General features: G+C 38.8%; 1 pseudogene; it reads left to right on the forward strand.

Annotated features, from left to right (window-relative positions):
- The first annotated feature begins 1,078 nt into the window (after positions 1-1,078).
- On the forward strand, positions 1,079-1,197 carry LOC112469840 (annotated as a pseudogene).
- Positions 1,198-6,488: the final 5,291 nt, after the last annotated feature.

Below are 6,488 nucleotides of genomic sequence, written 5' to 3' on the forward strand. Positions count from 1 at the left end.
GGAGATCCACTAGAATGTACCTCAGTAAAGGCAGGAGTTTTGTCTGGTTGGATTGCCACGGGGGCCACAGCCGCTGAGAGAGTGAATGAATGAGTGAGCCTAGCTATGTAAATTTGCCTACTGCTCTCATTGGCCAAATAGGGAGCTAGAACTGAAAACAATACTTCTCAATTAACATTCATTAACATCCTTCTACCACTACTTTCCAGGATTCTATGATTGCTGCTCTGTTTAGAAGAAACTTCACTGGATATATTTTTATGGAGCTTAAATAAATATTAGATCACTCTAGAGATTGTCTCCCTGTACATGATACAGGCTAGATAAACAGTACCAGTCTCTATTATAACCACTCTCCAACAGACAAGAGATATTCAGGTCTATTTTTAGGCTGGACAAGTGGGAGCCTCCTGTCTCCTGGGCATCCATTCTATGCTAATTTGTTCTTGAGTGTACAACATGCTCGGCTGACTTTCAGAACAGGCTTGGAATTCTCATAACCTTGAGCATCTTTTTCTCTAGGCTAAAAACTAAAGTTTTAATCCAAGCAATTTTCCAAAGGGTGCTCCTCGGCTGAGAAGTCTAAGACTGCACCCCAAATAGTCATGGAATCTCCCCATGCACACATTACTCCTGCATCCAGTTCCAGGAAGCTCTCCCCAACCACTCTGACCAGTCATGTCCCCACTTCATGAACACTCACACCCTGTACCCCTCTCCTGCACAGCACTTTATCCCAAGAGAAATTTCATGATTTGGTCATTATTTAATTACACTAGACTCCAGTTCCCTGGGCCCACAATCCATGTCTGCTATTGCTTATTGCTGTCTCCCTAGCATTTAGCACAGTATCTGGCAAGAACTTGTCTCCTAACAAATAATGAATGAATGGATAAATGATTTAAGTGGTCAGCTTTAGTAGGAAGAAAATGAGAAATTCCTAGAACATCCAAAGACTTCTCCAAATTTTAATACCATGAACGAAGCCTTGTAGATTCTGTACAGAACACTAATACAAAAAAGGTAGTTTCTAAGTCAATTTAGCATCCTCATGCTACCCAATTGAACTATAATCCCAGTCTACGGCCATGCCCTCTTGAACAAGCTCAATCCCTTCTGATCTCAGAAGCTAAGCAGGGTCGGGTCTGGTTAGTACTTGGATGAGAGACCACCTAGGAAGATCAGGTGCTGTAGGTGTAAAAACTAAAAACTAAAAAATAAAAAATAAGGGATTGTAAATGACAAATTCCTTGCAATCCGTGAGGTCGACCAAGGGTTGCCTCACTTAAAAAAAAGAAAAGAAAAAGAAAAAAATATATAATCCCAAATACCACATACCATGCCAATGTAACAGTAAGAAGATATGCTCCAGATCTTTTCAGATATAAGCTCAAACTTTAGCTTTTTCACCTTCTGTAATCTTGGAGAAATTACTGAAGCCTCAATTTTGTCATCTATAAAATAGGACTTATTCATAGGGCTGTTGGAAAGATAGAATGAGACTACATACACATAAAGGAGCTTAACAAAGTGTGGGGCATATGGTGAGTGTCCAGAAAGTGTTAACCCTTCTTAAATATCATTTATTGTGCCCTGAAATAGACTGTGGTGTTCATGTGACCAGTAGGAAACATTCAAAAACAACGATTCTCAAATATTTTCAACGATGACTATTTCTACACCAGTTTATCATATCTGGATCTTGTTTGGGTTTTGATAATCCTGCAATTAAGCTAGGAGCATCTTGGATGACATATCATAAATAAATCATTAGCTTACAACCGGAAGAGAAACCAAGAAATTGTAAGAGAAGGTATAAGACCCTAGCCAGGGGCCATCTGAGCATTCCAGTCCTTAAGCACCAATGAACAGAGTGAGATGATCTGATCAGGAGGTCAGGAGGGCATTTACCTTTACTTTGACTTTCTCAGCAGGCCCTGGGGCCCCCACAGATACTTCCCTCCTGATAACTCACCTCCCAGCACTCATTTGCCTTAGTTTCAGGTACAATGTGACAGTTCAAACCAGATCCAGTCTCTATCGACTAGAACACAGCGAGTGTGAGAGTGGCAAGATTAGTAAACTTCAAAAGGTTGGGAGAACTTGATAAGCCAAGGACAGGGGTGGGAATATTTATTTAAAAGCTTACAGTGCCTGAAATATTCCATCTGAGCTCCCTCACCCCCCACCTTCCTTCCCCTTAACCTTTCTGTGACCCTCTCTTAGCTCTTAAAGCTTCTTGCCTTGGGTCAGCTGCATTCCCAACCATAGTACCATTTTTTTTTTCTTTTTCTTTTCTTTTCTTTTCTTTTTTTTTTTTTTGCGTAGTTAAGGTTCCAGAGACACATCCCTCTCTTCGGGGTCCCTTGAGGGTTTAAAAAAAAAAAAAAAGGAGATCGACATTTACACTGGTAAATACATTCAGCTGTGGGGAGGGTTTAATCTTTTTTACAACCCTTGCTGCAGCTGTGCTGTCTGCTTTACCCCCCACTGGCCCTCTGCCTTCCTGGAAATAGCTCTCCCTCAAGAGTGCTGGGACACATGATTTCAGCCTCACTAAATATGGTTAAACGGAGATCACAGACGATGCCATTACCAGATGGGATAACTTCAGTGAGGTTCATGGATCCAGGAAAAGAGAGCAAGCAGGGACATAAGGGAACCTCATGAAAATAAAGCCACATTAAATGAGCCCGTCTGCTCAGGGAGGGACATTCAGATAAGGGGAAAGTTTCTTTGGTGGGGGCTATGAAGAGGGGAAATAGTCTTTCCTGGCACTCCTCTCTGAAAATCCCAAACTAATCTCCTACATCATTTCCCCCACCTCCTTTTTATCAATTTTTCAAGAATGTGTGGTAAATAGAGGATGAATCAGCCCAAAGTTCCCGGGCAACAGTTCAGGTCCAACGGCCCCCCTCACAAGCAGAAAGAAGAAAACAAGAACAAGGGAGAGAAATGGTTTGTTTAAGAAAAAAATTTTCTTAAAAACACAACCTTAAAGTCATTCAGAGGTCTGCTTTAAATATGCTTTTGGAAGAAAGAAAAGCTAGCAGTATAAAAACAAATTTTCTTTCCCAAATCTTAGAGGTGGCTCTCACAACATCCAGCATAGAATTTCACATTATTATCATTTCAAACCCCACGCACTCCCTTTAGCTTCTGCATCTGCATTTTCCTGTTGTAATAGCAAGCTCTGGTTTACGGTGTTACTCTTCAGGGGTCACAAAAGAAATTCATGACTGAAAAAAGAATTCAAGTACAATGGGAAGATATAAGTGAGCAACAAAAAGATAAGTAGTGGCATATTTAAGTAATATAAATTATAGCAGACTACAGACTGTAATTACAGACTACATGTTTCGACATGGATAAATCCCTAAAACAATGTTGAACAAAATAAGCAAAGTATGAGAATCACACAGTCTGATACTATTTATAGAAAGTTTAAAAATACGCAAAATTTGACTAGGTACTATTTATGGATAAGTACCGATGTTCACGGATACATATGTAAAGTATACAATATGCAAAAAAAATTATGAGTGCCAAATTCAGTGGTTTCCTCAGGGGAAGAAGGCAGGGAAAGGAATACTTAGGGTATTTCTACTGTACCTGCTTTGTTTATTTTTATAGTGATGTGAAACAGATACGGAAAAAAAAAAATTAAGCTCTAATGAGTAACAGTGTTCATTACTGTTTTTTAGTGCTTTGCTGCATGCTTAAAATACTTCATCATAAAAATGTTAAGAATCTCAGAGAAGAGACTTTATATGGAAGTCAGTGTACAACTTTGGACACCCACTGAATTTAATCTTAGGGCTCCCCACACTTTCTGGAATATCTGGAAAGACTTCAGACAGGGCCTCTGGGGTCCAGGAGATGCTATCTCCAACTAAGCACAATCCTAACCAGCATTTGGTGAGGAGTGTCAGGGCCAGAGACCTTTTTTAAAGCTCTTGTGAAATCATTTCACCCAGAGGATCTACCAAAAAAAAAAAAACAGGCATTACTTATCTAAAAGCTTCCCTTAGGAACTCTTAGGAGGAAATGGAATTTAACAAGCCTCCTTCAGACTAAAACATGGATACTTGCAAGCCTGGTCTTTAATTGTCAGTTCCACTACTGGGAGAGATGACATCTGGTTCTCCCTCCAGCTCTGATGCTAGTGAGCTATGTCATGTTGGGGAAGACCTTTGACTGCTCCAGGCCTCAGTTACATCATCTGGGCCTAGAAGACCTATAAAGTCTGAACCTGAAAAGTCTATGGTTCTAATCCAAGAATTAAGAAGACAAGGCAGATGTGGATAGGCAGTAAACACTACTTCACAACCATAATTTATTCTAGGGGTGCTGGTAAACCTGTACCCAGCCTCGGCCTCCAAACACGTACCCTATCTCCTCATAAGGCTTCTTTAACTCAAATTCCCACGAAAGACATCACTTCACATTAAGTGCGACATTAAAATGTAAATGACACCCAGGACCATAATTACACTCTAGCCTCAGCAACATACATATTCTCTTAATTCACACATAACCACTTACAATAGAGATAAGAAAACAAAATAACATAGTTCTTAAGTGGGAAACTTATGCAATCCAAGGGAAGATAAAAGGAGAGTCAAAGGGACTGAAAAATCCTTTGTCTTACTTTGTCATTTGGCTTAAAGCTAATTCCCTTCACAATCTTATGTGTTTTAATACTGCAAAGATTGACATGCGGCTGAAAACAAGCAACTGAGGTGGACAAGACTATTATCACATACAAACCATTTTTCTTTCCAAACCTTCCTACCCCAGGCAAGTTGAAATGGAACTGTGCAAGCCAGAAAAGATGATTTGTGTCAATCAACGTGTGCAGCCCTTGGCACTATAAGTGATCAACGAATTATAGTAATGATGAAAATGATGACGAGAACCGACCGAATCAAGAAACGATCCAAGGTCACTCCAAAACATTGAATAGAAAACTGTCTCATGCAACCTGACAGGTGCACCACTGAGCTTTCATTATTCATGGTATTTTCAATAGTTAAAACTGTTTTTACTATGATCCAATTTCTTTCTCTGCCCAAAGTGCTAGGTTCATAAGGATTTGCTGAACAAACATAATCCTCCTTGTCACTTTTCCAAAAGGGTCTTTGAATGAATCCATAAGAGAAACAAAAGCAAGTAAACAGAAGGGCATTCTCCAAATTTCATCCCACTGATATATCAGCCCTACCGGTAAGTAGAAAGTAAGATAAGGGAATGAATGAACAGGTATTTCCACATATTAGGTGAATTAAATGGACACTTTAAATAGGAAAACAGAGCTCTTGTAGGCCTTCTATCTCGTTAGGGAGCTCACTTTCTTACATTGAAAATTTTTTAAGACAAATATTTTCTTTTACTTTCCTAGGATTGTCCCTTATAAAAGAAGTTATCGTACATAGATTCCCTACAAAATCTCAAAAATAAGGTGTTTTCTCAATTATTTTCGTTTGACTACAAAGAACTGTGGGGGAAAGGCACAAAAGCCTTAAAACAATCTGCGCCCATGATTGTTTGAGGTACTTAAAGATAGATGTCAGTATAGAATCAGTAAAAAAAGAAACAAAAGAAATTTAACCCAAATTAAGTCATTTTCACACATTGACATTACCACCTGCACAAGAGAAATCTGCAGCCTCCTCTACGACTGCATGTCATCTGGTCACCATTAGAGGTCAATAGAATTGAAAATTCATTACCAGGCACTAAGAAGCCTACTAAATCATCTAGGAGAAGAGAACTGTCAGGGCTGAGAACATCACCATGAAAGAACTGTGTTCCCTATAATCAAGTGGGTAGTGTATGATCCCTAAGCCCGAATTTTCTTCTTTTAAGTTCTGTTATTTTTTAAACCACAAATATATTAATAGACCCTAAGTAACATCCACCATGAGATTATAAAACTTAAAGAATTTCTAGTTTTGCTATTTTAAGTCAATAATTAGTGTATGTGTATATGAAATTACATTTGAGTGTATGTATGATACTAGCAGTAGATATTTTATGTGTGATTAGAACTTCTTCAGTCCAGCTTTTAACTAATAACAGGGCAGCAGAAAGTAAAACTAGACTGGTGAGTCACTAATCCAAAATTCTTGAAGACAGAAAAGGCAAGAAAACAAAAAATGAATGGCTCATACATAACCCACATCCCATTCCTTTGGGATGATATTCAAACTTGGGTAAATAATTTAGATAAAACTCTGACCTTAACCACTTTGGGCAATATTCAGAAAAATAGATGCATGTATAAACCTGGAAGTACTGATTGCTATGAAACAGAAGCTGGTTAAGATGAGATGCAATGAAGTAAGGAAAACACTGAGACTTAACAAAGTGTGCTAAGAGCAGGAAAAGCGAATCACAAGGGATGCCTAGAAAAGAACAGCTTGAGAGAAGAAGGATGAGGAAGATTAATTCAGTTAGTGAAAGAAATTGAAGTTTGGGCAAAGAAT

This window comes from Pteropus alecto, unplaced genomic scaffold, assembly GCF_000325575.1.
Source record: "Pteropus alecto unplaced genomic scaffold, ASM32557v1 scaffold86, whole genome shotgun sequence".
NCBI classification, from domain to species: Eukaryota; Metazoa; Chordata; class Mammalia; order Chiroptera; family Pteropodidae; genus Pteropus; species Pteropus alecto.